Source organism: Phyllostomus discolor, chromosome 2, assembly GCF_004126475.2.
Source record: "Phyllostomus discolor isolate MPI-MPIP mPhyDis1 chromosome 2, mPhyDis1.pri.v3, whole genome shotgun sequence".
Taxonomy (NCBI): Eukaryota; Metazoa; Chordata; class Mammalia; order Chiroptera; family Phyllostomidae; genus Phyllostomus; species Phyllostomus discolor.
In genome coordinates, this window is record NC_040904.2 from 67,089,965 (window position 1) to 67,116,085 (window position 26,121).

Sequence of the window (26,121 nt, forward strand, 5' to 3'; positions counted from 1 at the left end):
CAAAAATAATGCCCAAATCATGCTGCAGTTCTTGTCAATCAAAGATGCAACTGCATTGCCTCTGGGAACCAGATGATTTCTTTTTGCCTTATGGAAACAGCTGCAACGGAGTCATAGACACTACCTCTAGGAATGCAGCAACTGATGAGACTGGCCCTGGATTTAGCACAGGCACCCCAGCTACCTGTTACCAGAATGACTTTTCTTTTTTTTCCAGGTGTTTAATATTTATTTCAGATTTGTATTAGTCAGTAGACACATGTTCTATTTTATTTATTTATTTTTATTTTCATCGTTGTTGAAGTACAGTTTTCTGCATTTTACCCCCATCCCAGCACATTCCCCCAGCCCTTCCCACCTCCTTCCCATTTGCACCCACCCTTGTTTTTGTCCATGTATCCTTTATACTTGTTTCTGCAAACCCTTCCCCTTTTCCCCTGAAATTCACCACCCCCCCCATCACCGTCAGCCTGTTCTCAATTTTAATGTCTTTGGACTGGAAAGCATTATGCTAAGTGAAATAACCCAGGTGATGAAAGACAAATACCATATGATCTCATCTTTAACAGGAACCTAATCAACAAAACAAACAAACAAGCAAAATATAACCAAAGAATGACTTTTATTTAATGTCTTTTCTTCAGGTCGCTCACTTCTCTTTAGAGTCATTGTGAGCTTGGCACAACTTTAGTCACTGGGAAAGTAAGGATCCAGTGTATCTGGCTTCCTCAAGAGACTGAGTATGCCTCATTAGATGAGAAATCCCTCATGTATGGAGATTCAGATGTTGGCTGGACAAAAAGAATAACAAAATGGTCTCTGAAGCAGATAAGCAAACAGAACTGAAATACTCCAAAACATAACTATGCTTTATGCGAAAGACCTTAAAAATGAGGAAGCCCTAAGCTGTGAAGATCACCATTATGCTATGATTCTTACCATCAAATGTGTATAACTGAATAAAATTATTATTGCAATATGGATTTTCTAAACAAATGGCTTAGCTAAATGATATAACTGACCACTGGCATTCAAAATATATATTAATAACATTTGTTATGTTGCTTATATTACTCAATTTGGGTATTTTGGTCAAATCGTATTTTATTCTATATAAATGCCACATAAGCTGTTTTTTGCAATTTCCTTTTTAATTCTCACTCTCTAATGTTTACTTCTTTTCTGACTATGCAAATTCATCTGTCCTATAGTACCATAACTCTTGCTATATCTTTGATCTACCTTTGTACCACTCTCTAATCAATAATATTTTAAAATGTGCCCTGGCTGGCATAGCTCAATGGATTGAGCGCGGGCTGCGAACCAAAGTGTCCCAGGTTCGATTCCCAGCCAGGGTACATTCCTGGGTTGCAGGCCATAACCCCCAGAAACCGCACATTGATGTTTCTCTCTCTCTCTCCCTCCCTTCCTTCTCTCTCTAAAAATAAATAAATAAAATCTTTAAAAAAAAAAAAAAAAAGAAACCTGTCTTCGGTGAAGGTGACTCTAAGCCAATATTTAAAAAAAAAAATGTGTGTAAGATGTTTGTCCATACCTCTTGTCCTTCAATGAGACACTTCTGAACACCTCAGAACTTGAATATTTTTCTTATAACTGTATTGAATCTACATGTTACACAGACATCCTTGGTCATTCGTTCCATAGAAGAGTTTGCAGAGACATTAACAGTCTAATCTAAGTGTGTGATTCGCCAATATACATCTTTATTCTCAAACATACTTCTGAGCTTCTGTTCTATATTTCCATAAGCATTGCAAATTAGGTATTTCTAAGGTCAAATTCATCACGTTTTCTCCCAAACCTGGTATTCCTGAGGACTTACTATCATATATACTTTAAGACTTGAGAAAAGGCTAATTGCAAGACATCTGGTTCAAATACCTATTGAAATCATCCCACCAGACCTGGGGGTATGTATTTGTGTGATTGTTATGGATGTTAAATTTTCCATGGATACTAAACCTTTAAGTGCTTGGCAGGGAGCATAGAATGATAACAGCTTGAGAAATGAGAAGCTGATTAGGCTTATTGTCAATGAGCAAGAACACAGCATTTTATAGTTTTTATTTATATATAAAATACATTTATTTCATATTTTACAACTATAGTCACCATTGTCCTCATCTTTAACTTTTCCATGAGCTAATTGGTGAAACTGATACTCTATTTAAAAAATTTGCGGTTAAAAAATTTCCAAGTTTGCATATGCAAATGTCACATCTGAGAGAATTTTTGTTGTGGTCAGCATTTTAGAGTATTCAATTTATTCTGATTCTAGTAAATTCCCTAGTGTTCTCCTAGTGACAGTTCTTTATTAGTTGTTTACCCCTTCAAAACAACACACACACATGCAAACTCCATGCACAAATGCAGTTGCCATGGACATTTTGCTGAGCACTTTTGTTTGCCTTCTGACAGAGAAACTTAACATAATACTCCATATTCATTCAATCTACTAGAATGATTTGCAATCATAGACATCTACAATATTTTCAAGGTTTTCATAGGTTGGACAAGGCAAAGCATAAGACATAAATTTTGTAAAACTAGGCTATCTAAAATAAGCAAAAGACAGTGGTCAAGCAAAAGTTCAATTAAGATGTTGATCATCTTCTGTTCTAATAATTGCATAAACCAACAAAAAAATTCAGATATTCTATTTCTCAAAGCTTCCAGAGTTAGTCACTGAGCTGCTTTCTCAAATCCAAGCTGCTGAGTTGAAACATTAAAAATGGTAACTTGTGAGAATGAATAACATTCCATTTCAGTCCAGTTATATGATTAATTTTAGAGAGACAAAGATTTTAAGTGTATTTTTAATAATTATTATGAGAATACCATCACTTTGCTAATATTTCAGAGCTGAAATTCTCATTACTGATTAATAGCCACGTATAATTTGTCAGATGAGATGTGCTGACACACGTGCGCAGGGCGGGTGTCGTGAATGTGATCGTTCTGTTCTATTGTTATGTTGAGAAGCCTACACTCCTCTGACAAACAAAAACATGATCCTCCAGTGGGATGTGAATACTAGTTGTAGGTAAAGATGATGTAGTAAATATGATTTTTGTCTCTTTTCTGGTTTCCCTTGTATAAAAGAGAAAAGAAAAATTGGGTTTTAAATAGCTTTCTTCTGCAAGAAAAACATAGTTTTGTACATTTAAATTTGTGAACAGAGGCTGATGGCATGGAAAAAATTGTGAAGGGTTATTTTTGTTTCTCTCCCTCACTCTCTTTGCTGTGAAGAATAAAATTACTTTAAACATTCATGTAAAAGTCCTTATTACCCATACATACACATTAACATAGTATTTTAAATGTTAATAATATAAAAAGACAAAAGTGCAAAATACAGTAAATAATCTTGTGCCACCTTGCCAAATTTCCACTCTACTTCCAGCAACATCCACTGAAGTAAATCTGTACTGTTCTTATTTTTATGTCTTTTGTAGTGGTTTCCTAATTTAAACAATGGGTATTCAACTCTTCATCAAAATATATTATTAAAATTATTGACTTTCCTCTATAAAATATTGGGAATTTAGCCTTTTATTCTCATCTACTTATCACGTCCTTCCTGAAAATTTTGGTAATTATATTTTCCTTTAAGCTATTTTAGTACTTAGTTTTATGATTTTAAATATAGTTAAACCTCTATTTTTTGATCCAGAAACTTTAAGTAGAACCTCTAATGAAGTGGAATGCAAAATCTTCCAATTCATTTGCCATTGACCTGTAGTAGGCAGAAAAAATGCCCCCCAAGAGATATGTTAACTTTCCAATTCCTGAAACTTATGAATAGTACCTTAATGCACAGGTGGCAAACTCAAGGCCAGCAGGCCAAATCCAGACCTATACCTTGTTTTATCCGGCCCAGCACCTTGTTTCTACCTGATGACAATGCCAAACTCCTTGCCCCTAGTTCAGGAGTAGTTACATTTATACAGTCCTAAAATTACATCTGGCTCTTTGAAGGCAACCGAGAGACTGAGGTGGCCTCCAGTGAAAATGAGTTTGATACCCCTGCTTAATGGAAGAAGAGTATTAATTACCTTAAAAATAAAAACATGTGCTTAAGATAAGGATCTGGAGAAAAAGAATGTATGCTGGGTTGTCCAGGAGGCTTTAAATGTGATAATATGTAGTCTTCTAAAAGAGGGAAATTAGACATACACAGAGGACAATATTTGAAGACAGAAACAGAGACTGGAGTGATGCAGCTACTTATGAGCCAAGGAATGTCAACAAGTACAGAGAACTAAATGGACCTAAAAAGGATTCCCACCTAGAACCCGGGAAAGGACTGTGGCCCCATCATCATCTTGACATCTGGCCTCCATAACTGAGACACAATATATGTCTGCTGTTTCTAAACCACGAGAATAGGTCTGTTGCTTTATACTACATGTTTGTTGTTTTAAATCTGTTGTTTAAGCCACAGGAAACTATAAATTTCCTGTGGTTGCTTGTAACAAATTATAAGTAATTTGGTATCTGTGGTCATTTGTTACAAGCAACCAGGGGAGATTTATTCATTGAACAAAACCTTTGATTCTGCATTGTCAAGTCTTATGATATGTTTCTCTTAAGTATAATTGAGGCTTTTTGTTCAACTTTATTTTGTTGTTTTCCTTGTTAATTTCATAAATATAAACTGTAGAATGTTTTGAATATTATGTAATTTAAATATCATACACTAGGAAAAAAGTGCTGTGACCAGACTGGTAGAAAGAAAAATGTTAGGGATAAATGGTGATGCAAAGAGACTAGACGTTGGAAGTGAACACAATATATTTTACAGATGATGCATTGCAGAACTGTATATTTGAAAACTGTATAATTATATTAACCAGTGTAACCCTAATACATTCAATAGAAAATTTTAAGGTACTTGAAATATTTTTAAAATAAATTTTTTCTTTCATTCAGTATACCAGTTACTCAAATCACTTCATATTTCAGCTTATTTTCTACTTGGAGCATTTATTTATTGTATAGCTTTTCTCCTCCTCTGGATCATATCCCTCTCTTTTCATTCACTATATATTCACTGCTATTACCACATTAATCATACAGTTTGGGAAATAAAATCCATTTTATTTTTAAAGACATTTTTCCCAGAGTCCTTTGATGACCTACTTTGAATTAGATTGATTGCTTCTTAGACTGATACACAGCTGTCATCCTGGGCATTTTTTTTCTTTTTCATTCTCAAATTACTTTCACTGTTTCATATCTCATATATTTCTTTTTAGTCTAGTCCACTTTATGTTTCTGATATGTCTTATCAAATACTGTTTTTAGAAAAACTTTAAATTTTGTTTATCCATACTCAGCTTTGCCAGTAGAATACTCATTTGGTCTACCAGACAGAGTGCTGGCGAAGGTCATTGTTACTTTTCTGAGCTCTCTCTCCCACAGAGTTGGCAGGCTGGTGCCTATCTGAGTCTTCATCAACTTGGCAACTTGTCCATCACTATTTGCCTGAGTGATTCCCTGAGACCCCACCCACCCAACAGATAGGCTGACCCAAGCTATTTCCACTGGCTTTTCCATGTGAATGGCTCATCATGGGTCATGCTGCAGACTTCCCTAAAATTTCTCAAACACGCAACACCTGGTTTTTGCATGCCCTTTATGTCTTGTTAAGTGGATCCAGGCCTGGTGCTGGTGGCATCTGGCCTTACGTCACAGTTTGGCCTCTACGGGGTACCTCCAAGCACAGCACAAGCAGCAGTCATCTGCAGATTGCTTTGTAGCTCATGTCTGGTGGTCTGGGGCAGAACACAAGTAGCAGTTGACTTTGGCCTACACATCCTGGGAGGTCCCAGAGTCAATACACATGGTTTCTTCAGACCATGTCAAAACATTACCCATCCACCTTTACAAGTGATACACTCAAGGGGGAGACTCTGTGGGCACACAAGTGCCACTTACGTAAGTCCCACTCCATGGGATTGGCCTCTGCACAGCTGATTCCCCATGGCGGTTGCAGCCTATTCTTATAGAAGGTGCATATGGAGTGCCCAACTTGGGAGATCAGGGAGGCTGTGGATTTGGACCCTGCAGAATACTCTACAAAGCCTGGGAGATGTGGCAGCTCTCTACCTAATACAGAGAAATAAACACAGGGAGGTAGCCAAAATGAAGAGACAAAGAAATATGCCTAAAATAAAATGAGAACAAAACTCCAGGAAAAGAACTAAACAAAATAGAGACAAGCAATCTATCACATGCAGAGTTCAAAACACTGATTATAAGGATGCTGAATGAACTGGGGAAAGAGTGGACAAACTTAGTGAGAATTTCAACAATGATATAGGAAAATAAAAAATGGAGATAGAAAACATAACAAAGAAATAGCCAGAAAGGAAGAATAGATTAACTGAAATGAAGAACACATTACAGGTTGTCAATAGTGAAGCAGATAAAACGACAGATCAAATCAGAGATCTGAAAGATATTGAAACAGAATAGCAAAAAGAAAAATAAATTTTTAAAAAGGATAGTATAAGGATTCTCTGGGACAATGTTAAGTGTACCCACATTTGCATCATGTAAATGCTGGAAGGAGAAGAAAAAGAACAAAGAATTGAAAATCCTTATAAAAAATAATGATGGAAAACTTTCCTAACCCAGTGAAGAAAAGAGACATACAAGTTCAGGAAGCACAGAGAGTCCCAAACAAGATGAACCCCAAGATGCCCACACCAAGACATATCATAATTAAAATGCCAAAGGTGAAAGGCAAAGAGAGAATCTTAAAAGCAGCAAGATAAAAGCAGTTAGTTAATCTCCATCAAACCAGTATCACATGAAATATGAAAGTCTTCTTTAAAAAGCAGAAAAACAAAAAGGATAAAAAAAATTAACAAAAATGGCAATCAATACATGTCTATCAACAACTGAATCTAAAAAAAACAAAATAAATGAACAAATAGAACATAAACAGACTCATAGATACAGAGAATGTTTTGAAGGTTGACAGATGGGAGGAGGTTGGGAGGGATGGGTGAAAAAGTTGAAGGGACTAAGTACAAATTGGTAGTTACAGAATAGTCATGGAGATATAAATTACAGATAAGGATATAGTCAATAATATTTGAATAACTGTATAGTATCAGATCGCTATGAGATTGACTAGGGTGATCACTTTTTTACATTATATAATGTCTAATCACTAGGTTGTATACTTAAAACTAATATAACCTTGTATGTCAACTGTAATTAAAAATAAAAAATGATTTAAAACAATAAATACAATCACACTATATACATACATATATATATATTTTTTTCAAGTGGTAGCTTTTCCTTTACTAGTTACTTTTTGTAATTTTTTTACATGGACAGTTTGATTATCCTCATAGTTCTTTGTAATGCATATTTGCCTTCACTTTTTTTTATTGTTGTTTCTGTTTTCTTTTGGCCTATAAAATCGACTTTTGAACAATATGGGTTTGAACTCAACATGTCTATTCATACACATATTATTTTCTAATATGTAAATATATTGTTTCTTTACAATTTTCTTAATAACATTTCCTCTTCTCTAGCTTAGTTTATGGTAAGAATACTGTATATAATACATATAACATTCAAATATATATCAATAGGTGGTTTATGATATTAGTAAGGGTCCGAGTCAACAGTTGGCTATTATTAGATAAGTTTTTAGGAGTCAACAATTATACATTGATTTTTCACTGTACAGGTATTAGGTACCCTTAACACCCATACTGTTCTAGGGTCAGCTGTGTCTTTCAGTACTAAATGTGCTGTAGTGTAAGACATTATTGTTTGCTGGCTTTATTTCCTATGTGTGATAAAACAAAACATTGGGGATTACTAAATTTTGAAATAATTCAAGGGTCCTCATTGAAAATGTACTGAAGAAGAGAAAATCCTAGGGAAGAACTTTCATGTTGTTCCATTTTCCTTTACATTGTTTTCATGGAAACTCTTATTCATGGTGAAGGTAAAAAATATATATAAACCTTAGCCAAAGTCAAGGAGATAAGCTAGATGGTTTTTATTTTATTTTTATTTTTTATTTTTATATTTTATCATTGTTCAAGCACAGTTGTCTCCACTTTCCACCCACCACCCTCCCACACCTCCCCCACCCCCACCTCCCACGTTCAATCCTACCTCTGTTTGGCTTTGTCCATGGGTCCTTTACACGTGTTCCTTGAGGACCCTTCCCCTTCTTTCCCCTGTTATTTCTCTCACCCTCCCATCTGGTTATTTACAATTTGTTCTTTATTTCAATGTCTCTGGTTATATTTTGCTTGCTTATTTTGTTGATTAAGTTCCACTTATAGATGAGATCCTATGGTATTTGTCTTTCATCACCTGGCTTATTTCACTTAGCATAATGCTCTCCAGATCCATCCATGTTGTCATGAAGGGTGAGAGCTCCTTCTTTCTTTCAGCTGCATAGTATTCCATTTTGTAAATGTACCACAGTGTTTTGATCCACTCATTTACTGATTGGGCACTTAGTTTTCATTTTCAAGGGCATAAAATTTGAAATTAAAATATAATATGATATGATATGATATGATACAATATAATATAATATAAATTATAATATTCACCCTAAAACTATTTCTGTTGTACAGGATGCACTGACTAAAATCTTTCTGATCGAGGGACAGTATCAGATATTGTCACACAATACTCTATATACACATTTTCTAAAAACAGAACTAGAAGTTATGGAAACAGTAAATTATTCAATCTGCTTTATATTTTTGTTTCATATATAATTCAACATTGAAAAGATTTAACTATTTTTCAGATATTCCACTTTTTAAAAATTAAGAATGACATGTTTATCCTTGTTTGGATATCTACTTCAACTGATTTATTGAACAACTGTTTACTACTGTATTTTTCAGACTATAAGACACACTTTCCCCCCACAAATTTGGAAGGAATAATGGTTGTTAATGCTGCTGTTGAGTTCTGTTTACATTTACATTGGTGAACTATTATGTTATTTATGTTATTAAATATTTTACCATAGTTTTCCTTCAAAAATTTTTTCCTATTTTCCTCCTCTAAAAACTCTGTATGTCTTGTGGTCTGAAAAATACGGTAATATCATAACCTAAGATGTAGTGCTAGTTTTGAAGATTCCAAAATGACTTAGATATAGAGCCTGAATTCAAGAAGTTTAAAATTTATATGCTAACTTGAACATGATTAAGCTAGTAGCATCATTCTTCAGTACTAAAGACAGAGTGAATCCAATGATAATACCTTCTCCATGATGCTACATAAGTATATGCTCAAAGTCTTGAATGGTGGCCAGTATGAGTATATATTTTATAATAATATTTTCTATAATTAATGGTATTTTAAATAATGGTGTTCAGTTAGTATGAAAAATCACATGAAGTCTTTTTTCAACCTGCCAATATTCTGAAGAAAATTTATTTACTCAGATGATGCATTAGTTTCCAAGGGTAATGGTAAAAAAGTGTCAAAGACATGTAGTGTAAAAGTTCAGATATTTATTGTCTCACAGTTTTGTGGGCAAGAATTCCAATAGTGGGGTGCAAGATTGGGTTGTTTCCTTCTGTAAGGGAATGTCTGTTACATGCATCTTGCCTAGTTTCTGGTTGTTTGCTGGCCAACCCTTGGCATTCCTTAGCTTGAAGGTGCTACACTCCAATCTGTGTTTTTATCTTTACATAGCTTTTTTCCTCATATCTCTTCCTGAAGTCTTCCTTTTGTTAATGCATACCTCTGAAATCAAATCTACCCATTTTATAAAGACACCTGTTGCATTGGCTCAGGGCCTACTCTAATGATCAATCTTATTTTAATTTGATTACCCCATTTCTAAATAAGGTCACATTCTGAGGCACTGAAGGGTAAGAGTTCTGTATACCTGTATTGAAGGACACAATTCAATTAATTACAGATGAATAATAATTATTCAAAATGTATAGCCATATTTGCAACTCCAAATTTCAAAAAGAAAATTAATTCAAATCATCCACTTTACCTAGAAGTTATATATATTTGCTGCAGCATTTTTTAACTCAAAAATTATGTTAACAGATTTTAAAAAACAAGCGCTCTTGTTGAAAATTTTCTGATTAGCACTTAGGTCTTCTTGCACATTTGATTTCTCTGGTTATGCATTAAAACCCAAATAATTTTAAAATCTATGTGCTTGCATCTACCCCAGTCTATTTCTATATTAATTTTAAAGAACTTAGCACCCTAATAACTTTAGATCCAAATAACAATAAAAGTATACAACTTGCTGGGCTATGTTTTTTTTCAATATTACTTTTTGTATTCTGTTCTACCAGACTCTTCTTTTTAATTCTCTGTAATATCTACATATATTTTATATATATGTTTTTTCATTACATATGAATGTTTTATTTTTAAGGCAATGATCACAGCTTTCAGTGCATAATGCTTATTATATTTTTATTCTTATATTTCCTTTGTATTTTTATTGTAACATAAAAGTAATTGTGTAGATTTAAAATCACTTGGGAAAGGGGCGATGATTAGAGGTTTGGTTAAAACTCTTAAATAAACAGATCACTCTCAGGAAGCAAAGAACCCTAACTTGGTTGTGCTATCAGTTTTCTGTCTTATTAAAATATATTTCCTGATTAGTTGTGATATTTTGACATTCAAGTTTCTTTAGATTGAATTAGTCATTTAATAGGCTTAAGACATAAAGAAGGAATATCAGTATGGTCATTTCATTTCAGGAAAATAATGTTATTTTCAATAAATGCATAATGTACCATGAGAAGAAATATAGCACTTATTTAAATTATTCAAGTTATTTTTTTCTGATAAAAATGGATATACTCTTATTCAGCATAGTGAATCATCTTTGTTCCACTTTAGAAATATTATCAAGTTTTTCTTCTATTATGACTCTTCTTTATCTAGTGCTCTTTATGATTGTCTACTTATCAGTGCAAAAGTAGTGTCATCTCTAATCAGAAGCATTTCCATATTTTCCTAAAGGAGCTAACCACGAACAGTAAGAAACATAATCAAGACGTTTTTCTCATTAAAATGCAGACTGATTATTTCAACATAGAAATCTGGTAAGATTAACCATTTGCTCAAAAATTGTCAATAGTTTTTCATTGGCCTGCCTATCAAATGGACTGTATAGTATGACAGACAAAGGTGTCCATGTTCACATACAGGCTGATGTTAAGCAAAATTTAGAAGATTTTGAAGTTAACTTTTTGGTGTTTCCTCTCTCCCCCAGTTACCCTGGACGTGTCCTTATTTTCCCCTCTCCAACCATTTTCATTTTTCCCCAAATCGGACCCTCCGATTCATGATCTCAGTGTTTTCTTGAACTCTTTTGTCCAGCTTCATAAGAAAAAAAAAAGAAAATTAATAATAATAATAATAATAGTGGCATTTTGGTATATGTATTTTCAACATATCCATGGCCACTGGCATGACATAAGTGAAAATAACAAATTCTTATTGTAGAATTACACATTTTGTAATATTCCAGTGGAGATTTGTTTGACTCATGGGATGTTTCTTTGCAAACATGAACATTTTCCGTGTATGTGATCACTACTGCCTTGAAATAAGTGCAAAGGTGTTGGAAAATATTTTTGACATGATGAAAGATTGAATAACAGTAACAGATTATAGACTAAAATTCGTATAGAGAATTCAAATACACTTAATGTCAAAAATTATCAAAAGTAAATATTGAAAATAATTCCATCATAAGTGAATCAGATTTTATTTTCCTGTTTATGTAATTAATTAATTAATAACACCCTACTTTTATTTTATTGTTTTAATTTTTAATTTTTACCCTTTAAAAATTTTATTGACTCTGTTCAACTTAATATTCTTGAATGTATTTGCAAACTAGATGATATATAATGGGTTAATGCCTATAGATCAACTTAATATGATAAAATCCAAATAAAGACTTATAAACAAATGCAGTGTTGCGGTGTCACTCTCAAAGAACAAGCAAATTCATAAGTAAACTTGACATATAGTTTTAGTGTATTTCAACAGCTTCTTCCTGAAAGGTAATAAATGAAAGCTTTTCAGTTTGTCTTTCTTTGACTTGCTTATTTCACTTAGCATAATATTCTTCAGGTCTATCTGCTACAGGGTGCAGCCAGGAGGGGTGGCCCAGATGGGCGTTTGGGATGGGGTCCAGAACTTAAGGTGTCCGGGAGATTTTGGGATGTCTCCATCCCCCACCCCAGGGTGTGGGTTGGGGGAAGGGACAAATGAAGCAGGGCCATTGAGAGCTGTTTAGCATAGCAACAGCCTTGCAGCTAACCTCTGGGTTGGTCATTTAACATATCTATAGCCTTTGGCTGGTTGCATAGATATGTTAAGTAGCTGTGATCAGCTCTAAGACAGGGGAACAGAAGTAACTTCCCCACCCAGAAGTACCTCCCCCCCAAGTTGGGACCTGGGAGGCAGGTCCCCTGAGTTACAGCGCCTGTGTGGGAGCTCAGAGAGGATTGGCTCCAGGACATGGGGCCACGCCTGCCCAGACTCATGATGGCAGCCCAGTAAAGCTGGAAGGATACGAATTCTGGCATGTGAAGCCGAGTGTGGGAGGAGTCGGAAATGAGGCTGCAGAGGAAGATTGGCCGTGGGGATTTAAAACCCAGATTTGGCGGCCATAGAGGAGAAGCATGCTGCTTTAGGAAGAACCATGTGGCTGTGGAGGTGCAGAGAAGATCACAGCCATTGGAGAAGAGCTATGCGCAGCCCTGAGAAGAGAACCATGCTGCTTTAGGAGGAGAACCGTGCTGCTTTAGGGAAAAGAGCCATGCACAGCCCAGGGGGAGAAGAGCCATTCACACCCCAGAGGGAGGAGAGCCATGGGCAGCCCTGAGAGAAGGAGAACCACGCGGCAGCCTTGGAGGAGAGAACCATGCAGTTTTGGCAGAGTGGGGACTCTCCCTTCCTGCAGCCCTGAGAGAGAGAGGACCACATGCCTGGCAGAGTGGGGACCCCCACAGCTTTAGAAGGGGGAACCACCACCTGGTTTTAGCAGAGATCCCGGTGACTCAGCGGAGGGTGCCGGGAACCCCAGTCGAGAGGGAGTTCTAACTGGAAAGAACCAGAGGACTGCCTAAGCCATGGACTTCTATTTCCTTTCCTGAGATACGGTACTCTGGACTGGGCAAAGGGGGAAGGAAGGAAGGACTGTGTCTGTTTGTGGGTGTTTTAAGGGACTTTGGGATTTTGGTAAAGACAATAGGTCACTACTTTAAGTCTGTATAGCATTAAATAAACGTTTCCTTTCCTTTTCACAAGTCTCTGGCATCGACAGACGTCTTTCCTCTGGCGGCGGACATAACGGACCCGGGGCCTTCTTTCAATAATAGTATATTGTCCCAGGCCCCCCCTTGTGTGTTCTGTAACATATCCTTGCTGTCACAAATGTAAAAATTTTCTTCTTTTTTTTTTTGCAGTTGAATAGTATTCCATTGTGTAAATGCTCCATAGTTGTTTTATCCATTCATCTACTAGTGGACACTTGGGCTGCTTCCATATTTTGGTGATTGTAAATGATGTTGCAGTGAACATAGGAGTGCTTATGTTCTTTTGAATTAGTGTGTTAGGTGTCTTTGGATACATTCCCAGAAGTGGACACCTCTTAAAAATACATGACTTTAAAATTTTTTAAGATTTTCTCATTTATTTTTATAGATAAGGGAAGTGAGGAAGAAAGAGAAGGACAAAAAACAATGTCTCTGAGAAACATTGGATATCTTTCACATGCCCCCTTTTGGGAACCTGGCCCCAACCCAGGCATGTGCCCTACCCAGGAATCAAACTGGAGACCTTTTGGTCCACAGGCTTGCACTCAGCTTACTCAGCCACACCAGCCAGGCTAAAATATATCTTTTTAATAAGGTACCATTTTACATAATATCCTCCCTAAAGCATTTGTAATTGGTAAAGTTTCATGAAAAATTAAATATTCATAATGAAGGTAAAAAGTTTTATGAACAATAAGAAATTTGATGGATGTTTCTGTAAAAATGAACTGTCTGCATTAAAAAGTGACAAGTTTTAGGCCTGTTTATAATGGTGATCTCTTACTACCTATGAAGAAGTTAGCAATACATAAAAATGCTGATCATAAAAATATTCATCATACTTTATTGTATTATAGAAAACCATAATGCTTATTATATTCTTGTGTATCCTTTGTATTTTTATTGTAACATAAAAGTAATTGTGTAGATTTAAAATTGCATTACTATTAAACTTTTTTCTCATTGTAACAGAAAGTACATTTCAAAACATAAATTCCATCAGTTTCATTGAATGTTTACTATAATCATTACATTTTTTGAAAGAGAACTTCTTAGATTTGAAAAATCTCCTAGATTATAAAAATTTTCTACAACAATTTATTTTATTTAGATGGGAAATTGCTACTAACAATTGGGTAAAAATTCACGTAACATTTACTATTTTTCTTCATTGTATTTCTAAATTATTATCCATATTAATAGATACTCTCTGTACAATTAGCATATCTTAGACATTTTATTTCTAATTCTAGATTCAAATTTCCCCCTCATTAATGCATGCTTTGATATTCATGTATTGATGGACATATTTTGTCAGTAACTGTTGATTATCCCTAGTTTCTTGAGACACCCTACTTATTGAATAGTTGACATTTACTCTTTTACCAAGAAAATGGATCAACAATACAATTTTAAAAATTAAGTTTCACAATTAAGTTTTTTTAGATTTGTAAGCAACAAAATATTTTCACATAGAAATAATTCCAGATTCTTGAGGAGACAAAGTATTTGAATCAGAGTTTAAAATTTGGATTTAATATAAAAATTTATATCTTTGTTGAACCAAAGAATATAAAGTTTTTACAATGAACCAAAGAGATGGATGCATTGTATAAAGAACTTAAGTAGAATTTTCCCTTCTTAAATGCTGTTAAATACAAAACCAAAAGAAAGGATGGAGTTCCCCATGGGAATGTTCCATAATGCAAACAAAATCTCTTAAACCTTCCCAAAATAAGGTTGGGAAACTGAGGGAGACAGGCCACTGGTAGAGACTCCAGAGTAAACATATATGTATCTCTATCTCTCTATCTCTATCTCTATCTCTATCTCTATCTATATATGTTTATCTATATCTATCTATATCATCTATATCTATCATTCTAGATTATTGTCTTTAGGAAAAATAATTTTGAGCTAACAGACTCCCTGAAAATGTGTCCGAGTTGCCCAAGGATTATGCAATTCTGTTTTTAAAAATTATTTTATTGTTGAATTACATTTACCTGCATTTACCATCTACCATTCAACCCCAACACCAGCCATCCCCACCTTCCTCCCCTGCTTCCAACCCCCACCCCCACCTTGGATTTGCCCATGTGTCCCTTATAGTTGTTCCTGAAAACCCTTCCCACCTTCCCCCTCATTATCCCCTTCCACCTCTCCTCTGGTTCCTGTCAGATTGTTCTTAATTTCAATGTCTCTGGTTATATTTTGCTTGCTTGTTTGTTTTATTGATTATGTTTCACTTAAAGGTGAGATCATATGGTATTTGTCCCTCACCACCTGGCTAATTTTACTTAGCATAATGCTCTCCAGTTCCATCCATGCTGTCGCAAAGGGTAGGATTACACAATTCTTGAGAATCATTGACACACATTGCATATTGGATTATGTGGAAGTGCCGAATCAATATAACCCACTCCTTATTAACCAGAAGTTTTAATATTACATTTTACAGATTGAAGAGTTAGTCTGAAATTAGAACAAAAGATTAGAAAAGGGCTATGGAAGACCTACTCATAGTTATACATTTTCTATCCTTCTATCATATGCAGAGTTTCATAAAGGAGTTTGTGTCCAAAAACCTCTGGGAATGATAGATATTTCAGCCAATATCTGTTTCAAAATAACTGTATACCACTTATAATGAAGAATATCTAGTGACAGTAGATATAATATAGTGAGAATACTCATATATATATATATATATATATATATGAAATCCTCATATGCCTGTTAATTTATTTTACAGAAACCCTGAAAAAGGGTATTTTTACACATAAAGATCTAGCCAATACACAGAACTAATTTTAATACTTGTTACCTTGTCTCCTCATTCTTCATGTTCTATTACCACTTGAAAGGACAGAAGTGGGCATGAATCACATTCTTCATTTGGGAGAGTTTGGGAGTCACTGAAGTGGCCATATAAGCTTTATATGTTCCTGGTACAATCTTAATGTATTCGAGCATGTACACAAATTGACAACCTATATTGTTTGTACAATTTCTCTATAAAACAATATCTGGAAATTTTCCTATAGCATAAATGAAATGCCATCTGCAGTTACTAACAAATGACTGTACTGTTAGGTGGATATCAATAACCTTATATTGTTTCCATACACATCGATTCTTAGGCTTCAGGTAGAAAACAAAATTGAGAAATCATGGGTGTATCCACAGAACTTCTTTGAATGGATTGACTCCATTTTTAATGTTAGTCACTTTTTCTTCTCCCATAGCTACATTTTCAGCTAACAGACACCTTGAGACAGACTTTGCAGCCACAAAGAAAGTCCAGCCACAAGTTTAATACATCAATTTAGCATTGTCTACCATTGTCTGCATTGATTTTTAGTAAATTACAGTCTTAACATAGTTTACTAGCAGTAGGTTCAAAGTGGAAATTTGAAATGTTGTGAAATAAAAGTTTAATTTTTATGGTTCTATTAACCAATGTCACCCTAATAAATTCAATTCATAAAGTTAAATTTAGTCAAACCATGTAGTTCAAATTTATAAAATGGCATGACCTTCATGCTGTTACTCACATTCTCTGTCTCAGCTTTCCCCATGAAGGTAATAAGTGTATCCATAAAGTTGTTTCTGAGATTAAGTGTATTCAAAAAGGACAGGCAACAGTGATTGTCCTATAATAACTACTTAAAATATTATATTGTTATTAATGTTATTATTGTTATATAGATACTTTATGTATTTAATGTTCTTTTAGTAAATTTGGCAAATATAATTATACCACAACTACATTTATACTTTAATTTTGTTATTTCATAATTAATATTAGTCATCCATCTATGATTTACTAGTAATGGGATTATTTTCTTTTAAATTTAGCTTCTAGATTTTTGCTTTTGGCTGCAAAATCTGTGGCAAAAATTACTCTACTGTAGTTTCAAGAATCTATGTATAGTACAACAATAAAAGATTTTTTTAAAAAGAATCTATATATAGTACAGAACTAAAAACACCCTTCTTAAGGAATTGTAGGGAAAAAAGAAGCCCCGCCAAAAATTATATATCTCCTTCCAACACCACCATTGGCTGGAGAGATAGCTTTTGACAAATAATTACCTCAAACCTTGGAAGTGTTTGTTTAATCTATTGTATTTTACAAAAAAATACAAGGCAAAGCCAAACCAAATAAAATCTTACAGCCATTCTTTGGGTATATCAAATTATGGCTGAAATCATGTGAAAATAAGAATAATTGTTGGGCAGTAGGTATACAGTTTCATTATTTAAAAAGTATTCAATTATAATTGAATATGGCTGAAATAACATTGCAATAAAACATTGGCAATTTTTGAATTTTGAAGATAAAGGCATCGTCTCCCACGAGTGTCAGACAGACATGCGCTTTGGCAACCACCCTGAAATTTTGCCAGGCCCTCTCACAGCCATCCTTATCTATGTTTCATACTGAGAAAAAGAAAAAGGGGAAAAAAAGACAAATCCCAGTCTCCTGAGGCAAGAAAAATTCACTGTGCATCTTTTATAGTTCATTCATTCCATTAAAAAATTCTGGCAGTTCACCAGTTTACAGTGAAAAAGAAACTCTTTTCAGTAGTGAAATTATTTCCATTAAAATTGCAAGACTCTTTCCACTAGCAGGCACATTTTGTTAAGATGAATAGCAAAACTAATCAAAACAAAGCAAACAAAAAGTGCTGAGAGAAGGAAAGAAATGTATCTTAACAGGATAATAAATATTATAATTTATAAGATCTGATGCTACAAACTTGTTTTTCAACCAAGTTTAATTTGTGTTTTAAAATTTTACATTCTTTTTCTTCTTTACATTGTCAGTGTATAATAGTTTTTTAATGTAATTTAACTATTCATTTCTTCAGAAGTACTTGACCTTTATAATAATATTCATTAGGGAATGTTGCATTTAAAGCAGGTCCTGGTCTTCATAAGGCCAAAATGATGTTAAACCTCTCTGAAGAAAAAAGGGAGGTACAGTACAGCCATAGCTTCAATTAAGTGGCAACAAGCTTCTGGATTAGAGTTGGACAAACTTGGGTTTGAATTCCAAAATTCCCATTATATACCTTTGTCAAGTTTATGCAACTGAAAATTGAGAATAACAAACTTTTGGGTTTATTGTGTGGATTACATCAGATGTATTGGTTTAAAATGATAAGTGCAACCATCACCACCTTTGAACAAGAGTGCTATCAGATATCACCACCTCTAGGAATGCACGGTGCTCAGTGTAGCGTTTTCGTTAGTTTTTGATAAACTGCTTCAATTGTCATATTTGTGCTAGGACTGTTTTCCTCTCCCTATTAGGGCAGAGCCTCTTTCTTTTACATCAAGGAATCCCACTGTGGCTAGGTCATTATTTAACCACGACAAAAGTTTGAAAATTATTAGCATGCGGGACTTGGGCCACCACATTTTGCTTTAGCCATTATGAGTGGCTTCTTAATGCTAATGTTTGACACCCTGTGGTGTTTCTTTCCCTCTTACTCTTTGACTTTGTCTTTTGTAACATTTCACATGTGGAGCTGGAGTGATTAATATTTTATGTGGTTGTTCTTTTGTGCAGCACGATCCTGTGGGTTCCATTCAACTCTCCAGTATCTCTGCTGCCACTGAAAGGTAACTAATAGCTCAAGCTGGGCCTCTCGTGGCTCTGGGAGGTCTCTTGTGAAAAAGAAATAGACAATATCGTGTCACATAATAAATTTATAAGGAGTTAATTAAAGGCTTTCCCTTGCATCTTAAACACATTCAGAGTCCCATATCACGAGGAATGATTCCTGTTTAATTACCATTGGCTTGTAAAAATTTGCTGCTCAAAGTGTATTTTAATGTCAGGCAGATTATTAGTATAAATGGAAAACCATGCCTGGAAAATATCCAAAGAATATAAGCTTGCTCCAAACTATGTGCATATATTTTTCTCTTAATTATTTGTGTAGAGAGACATATAATTTAATTTTTAAAGTTTTGAAACTGCCATCATAAGAATTTATGACTTGATCACATTAAGCTATAAAACTGAATATTCATTCATTATACTATTGCATTTTCCTCACCAGTATGCTCTATTAATTGCTTTTTCTTGCTGTTTTAGATTACTTTTAAACATAAATACATGTTCTAAATTACAGTATTGGAGGATTGTTGGTGGATTTCTAGAGATATCCAACAAATGCTGTGGGAGCATAGGTTTCAATTCTAATTGGGGACATTGTCAATTAATACATTTTTATTAGAAAGGTAACATGATAAAAATCGGTTTCTAACAGGGTTCAGGGAAAAAATGCATTTAAAACATCCATTTAGATTAATCTGGAGGAAATTTACCCTGAAGAACTCTTCGATTTTTCCTGTCAGGTAACTTATTTGAGCTAATATATAATGGATAATCCATTTAAGTTCTTTATCAGAAGCCCTGAAGCTGTTTGTAGTGATCTCAATAGATTACACCTCTTCCACTGAAAAGTAAATAATCAAAATTATAAGTAACTTTAAGACATGTAAAGTCATTAAGTGATATAAACAAATTTTTTTTCTTGGCACCTGACCATTGATTATTCAGATGTAACTGTTTATTTGAGCAGGTATTATTGGATTATAATTTACACAATAGCACAAGAGTAAAACATATTGTTATGTGCATTTTAATTTTATTACTCCATACATATATTCTTACTGAGGGCAAAATACAAAATCTAGAAGACTCCATTTTTTTACTAAAGGATTCTAAAAGATACATAAGATTTTTAGAGATAATAAAGGGTTTTTGATTTTTTCATTTTCATGGTGTAAAATATTTTTCACTTTAGTTACTACCAATGATAGAAAAGGATATCTTTCAACAATTCAACACACCTTTAAGCTTTTATGTAGCCAAATATCTGCCTATATTTGGATATGGAAGACCTAGAACAACCTCCATTTTAATTACATTCACTTATATTTATGAGTTTCTGTTTTCTCTCCACATTAATGGCTCATGTACAGGTATATGAGTTTAGGTCCTCATGCATTCATCTCAGACTGTTTTTCAGAACAATGCAAGAAACACATGACATGTACTATTTTTCTTCTGGTGATGGTGGAGAAAATACAAACTTAGAGACGACACAGTCAGTGTCCAGCAGACACATGGTGTTCATGCTGAGTAACACGATTAGTGGTAACTTAGTTATACTCATTGTGGGTATGGTTTGGAAATGGGTCCTGGCTTCATAAGTACTATGCTCCACTCTGTATCCCCCACAGAAGTAATGAGCCACCAGATATTTAAAATATTTTTGTCTTAAACTGGAAAGATTAGGTTTTCTTCATGACCAAAAAGTTTGTATGTAAATCAGCACTGCATCTAAAGGTGAGTAGTTAACCATATGCTGTAAGCTATTATAGATTGTGTAGAAGGTCACCATCTTTGAAAATATTATACTCTTGGTTGGGATTGACTTAAGAACATCCAAACCTGTAGAGAATCTTTATAAGAATTTATTTGAGCCTTACTGAAAATAATTACCTGGAAACAAGATTGCAAATGCTTTCCAGAGTGACAGTTTTACAGTTTTTTGTTATGCATTTGGAATTAAAGAGTCAACAAAAGGAAAATTACATGAAGGTGGGAGAAAAAAGGCTGTGATTGCACTATAGGATAGTTAATAAGATAATGTTATCTCTTGAGGGTGGAGATCCTTATTTCAAAGGTGTGTTAACCTAGAGGCACAAAAGCAATGGGCAGGGCTCTCTTAAGACAACAATAAACCTTATACTGAAGGATGTATATGACAATAACTCAATGTGGTTTTAATTTGCATTTTTCTGATGATTAGTGATGTTGAATATCTTCTCATTTGTCTATTGGCTTTCTGTATGTCCTCTTTGGAGAAATGTCTATTCAAGCACTTTGTCCAATTTTTTAACTGGGTTGTTTGTGTTTTTGGTGTTCAGTTTTGTAAGTTCTTTATAAATTTTGGATATTAACCCCATATTACATGTATCAGGTGAATATGTTCTCCCATTCTGTGGGTCATTTTTTTATTTTGCTGAGGTTTTCCTTTGTTGGGCAAAAACTTTTTAGTTCGATGTAGTCCCATTTGTTTATTTTTTCCTTTTGTTTTTTTTGCCTGGGGAGATACATCCGATAAAATACTGTTAGGAGCTGTGTTCAAGATTTTGCTGCTTATGCTTTCTTCTATTTTTATGGTTTCTGGTCTAATATTTAAGTCTATAATCCATTTTGAAGTTATTCTTGTGAGTGATATAAGAAGGTGGTATAATTTCATTTTTCTTCCAGTAATTCCAATATTCCCAACACTGTTTATTTAATAAACTATCTTTTGTCCATTGTATGTTCATAGTAAGCATAGTAAGCATAGTAAGCATAGTAAGTTCATTACTATGAACTTATAGTATAGTTTTATATTAATAACATGATTCTTTCAACTTCTTCTTTCTCAGGATTGCTGTTGCTATGTGGGGCCTTTGTGGCTTTCATATAAATTTTTATTCTAGTTCTGTGAAATATGTCTTTGGAATCTTGATATGAATTGCATTGATTCTATAGATTGCTTTGGGTAATATGGACATTTAAATGCTGTTAATTCTTCCTATCCATGAACATGTATGTGTTTCCATTTATCTCACACCTGTTAGAAGGTATCATTGACAAATTAACAAACAACAAGTGCTGGCGAGGATGAGGAGAAAGGGGAATCCTTTTGTACTGTTGGTGGGAATGCAGATTGGTATAGCCACTATGGAAAGCATTATGGAGATACCTCAAAAAATCAAAAATGGACTTGCCATTTGACCCAGGGATCCCACTTCTGGAATATATCTGAAGGAACCCAAAACGCTAATTTGAAAGAACATAAGCATCCCTATGTTCATTGCAGTGTTATTTACAATTGCCAAGATATGGAAGCAGCCCAAGTGTGCATCAGTAGATGAGTTGATAAAAGAACTATGGGACACTTACACAATGGAATACTATTCCACCTTAAAAAAAAAAAAAAAAAGAAGAAGGTTTTACCTTTTGGGACAGTATAGTTGGACCTGGAGAACATTAGGCCAGGTGAAACAAGCCAGTCAGAGAAAAACAAATACCACAGAAATTCACTCACATGTGGACTCTAATGAACAAACTGAACTAACAAGCAAAATAGAGACAGACTCATAGATGGAGAACTGGATGACAGCTAAGGTGGGTGGAGGGATTGAGCAAAAATGACAAATGACTCATGGACATGGACAATGTGGTGATTATAGGGTAGAGGGAGAATAAGGATACTAAATGTTAATGAAGAATACAATTAAAAGAAAAAGAGAATCTATATGATTAGTGCATGTTTATCTACCATGACCTGCCCATTTAGAAATTTAGGATCACATAACCTTGTGAAGTTACTTTCCATGGAACCCCTTTTCCATTCATATTAGCAACTAAAGTTTTTTTTTTCAACATATCTGCATTCATCTCAGTTTCAGGATTGCTCCTTACAAAGCATGTTTGGTAAGGCTTTCACAAATTATATTGCTAAATCTTGGTATGGGCTTTTTATGACTGGTTGTAATTTGGATTGATAGACCAGTCCAGAGAGGTCCCGAGGGCAGATGGAATATAAAGGAAAGTGGAATTACTGTATTAGGGCCATGAAGACCCATTTCACTTCCTTCACAATTTTCTAAAGACTTCTTGTAATCACATCATTTACCATATACTTTTCAAGGATACACCTACATATTTTACTAATTATGTTTGTGTCAAGTTTATATAGCCATTAGAATCCACTCATATTTAAAACTCTCTCTATATATGTGATGTAATAATATATACTAACATATCCTTTTTTAAAAAGATTTTATTTATTTATTTTTAGAGAAGGAAGGGAGGAAGATAGAGAAAGAGAGAGAAACATCAATGTGCGGTTGCTGGGGGTCATAGCTTGCAACCCAGGCATGTGCCCTGACTGGGAATCGAACCTGTGACACTTTGGTTCGCAGCGCACGCTCAATCCACTGAGCTATGCCAGCCAGGGCTATGTATGCTAACATATCTTAATCATGCAACATTTATAGCAATCTCTTGAGACATGAGTATTACAATTTGAAAGAAAGGAGCTTCCGTGTATTGAGTAACTTGTCAAGGTGTGAGAATTGACAAACACTGGAGCCTAGATTCAACCCCAAGACTGTTTTCCTCAAAATCTATATCCTTTGCTGCAATGGCATGCATCATGATTTTATTATTCAGTAGGTCATTAAAGGAGTTTCTAAATTGACTAGTGGTAAAGATCATTAGATTTTTCATTGTAAAATGATTACCTAAAAAATTCCATTAATCAAAGTACTGGCTTAGGTATATAACTTCCTGATGCTAAAAGTAATCCAATCAAATAAGACATGAACTTAATACATGGATTTAATCTGAGCACCACCACTGCTGCTTGTCTTAGGCATTTAGGTTAATAAGAAATAATTTCAGAAATAAATGTTAAGATTCAATTTTTCTATGTTTTAATACTTGGAGGAGGGCAAAGTTATAATCACATGCTTATAACTCCAAATTGATAACACCAGTCGTGAACGATCCCCAAGTCCCGAACAAGTCTTGAATTTTAGATCCAAATTCCTATTGTACAAAGTGTAGTGAATTGAATGATAAAATCTCCCTCCTGTAGGAGATCATTCTGTGTGGCATGGGCCCAGCTCCCACTTGTAGATGCACAGGACCCACGCCCATGAATAGGTTCTCCCATGGGGAATCAGGACTGCAATGTGCCTAGGTCACTTTGGGTCTTGCTCTTGCTAAAAAAACTCTCTCACCCTGAATTGAGGATATTTACTGCAAAGTAACTTCCTAAAATCCATGCTAAACCTTCCAAGGATAAGTGTAACTAGTTCAACCACTTTTGCCTTTTCATTTGCAAATATCCCTCTTTTGTGCTGTGATTAGCTACATTGGCTCCTTTGTTTTCTGTAAAAGATAACCCCCTAAGGCGAGCCTGTGCATAGTTAATGAGGACCATCAAGTAATGTGCTGAGAAACCCAAGAAAGGCTGGTCACAGCAAGGGCCAAGGCTTTTGCTCCCCTTGAGAGAAAAGCCATGCTGTCCCTTTTCCTCTACCAGACTCAGTAGTCCACATGCATGTCTCATTTCATCCATAATGACTCGGACACTGCAGGCCAGTGTTTGCATCATCTCCCATGGATGCCTACATCCTAAAATCCAGAACCTATTGATATAATCTTTTTTTGGAAATGACGTTTTGTAGATGTTATTAAGGATCTAGAGATGGCATGTGTTTTGGATTATCAAGGTAGACCTTATTTCTAATGACGGGTTTTCTTTTAAGTCGCACAGAAGAAAGACTCATCCAAGAGGCCATGAGAAGATAAAGGCAGATACTCAAGTTATAAGAAACCAAGCCAAGAAATGCCTAAAGCCATCAGAAGCTAAAAAAAAAAAAATAAAGACAGATTCTACTTTAAAGTCTCTGGAGGAAACAAACCCACCAATAACTTGATTTAGGACTTCTGGTCTCCAGAAGTGTGAGAAATAAATTTTCGTTGTTTTAATTCACTAAGTTTGTAGTAATTGGTTATGGAAGCCTTAGGAAATGAACACACATATCTTTTTATATTTCCTGCCACAGTCTCAAATGTAATATATTTCAATGCATTTTATTTTTCTTGCTTTGATACTTCTTTATTTCTCTGTCTGCTAAGCTGAAACTTAAAGTGATATAGGTATTTTGACTCCTCCATTATTTCACCACTTAATTCAGTCTTCTATTCATCTTTACTTGCTTCCTTTTATGACTTATTTTTTTTTCTTTTCTTCCTATTATATACCAAACACTATAATAGATAATAGGGGCATAGTATTATGGGAGACAAATAAGCTTAGACCTCATAGAATGCCGGTCTGATTGAGGCCTTTAACCAATAATCACATAAACAAATAAATCCTTATGCTTTGAATCTGAGGAACAATATCCTCACCCCCAAGATTCCTATTCACCCATATAATAACTTATGCCCTGTGTGTTCCACAGGGATCAAGAGAGTAGGAGAAGAAAGTGGGTTTAAAAATGAATGAATAAAAAATGAACAAGGGTCAGCATCTAATATAAAAAAGCCCCTTAGAGGATTTGGAGAACAAAGGACAAGGGGGAACCACAGTTAAATTTGAAAAACTAAGTTCTATTTCATGTGGAATATTACTCAAAGAGAGAAACTTATGGTATTTCCTGGGACCAATCAAATAATACATAGCTTGTGTGTATCAAACTGTTTTGGTAGCAGAAGTTGACCTGAACTAACCTGATGCTGTATATATATGTATTTGTATGTATATATGCACACACACACACACACATATAAACATGGTATATGTATATATTTGCATATATATGCATAATTTTCATTGTTTATTTTAATGGTTATGCATTTTATTTCATGAATGTTAACTTATTTTTATTATGACATACTCCTAAGATTGTATTGGTGGCATTAAATAACATATAAGCATGCTTTTATCTTTTTAAAATCTAAAAGTTCTATGTTCCAAAGCCATCTGGACCTGTACCAACTTAAGAAATGAAGCATTAATATAGCACATTTTTTCCTTTCAAAGATTTGATAGAACAGAGCTGTACAAAAAAACACAAAACAGCAATTTGTAGACGTGGCTGCAGTATGATTTGGTGCAACTTCCACTAGGACCAATGACATAGTAAGAAATAAAAATCTTTGTGTATA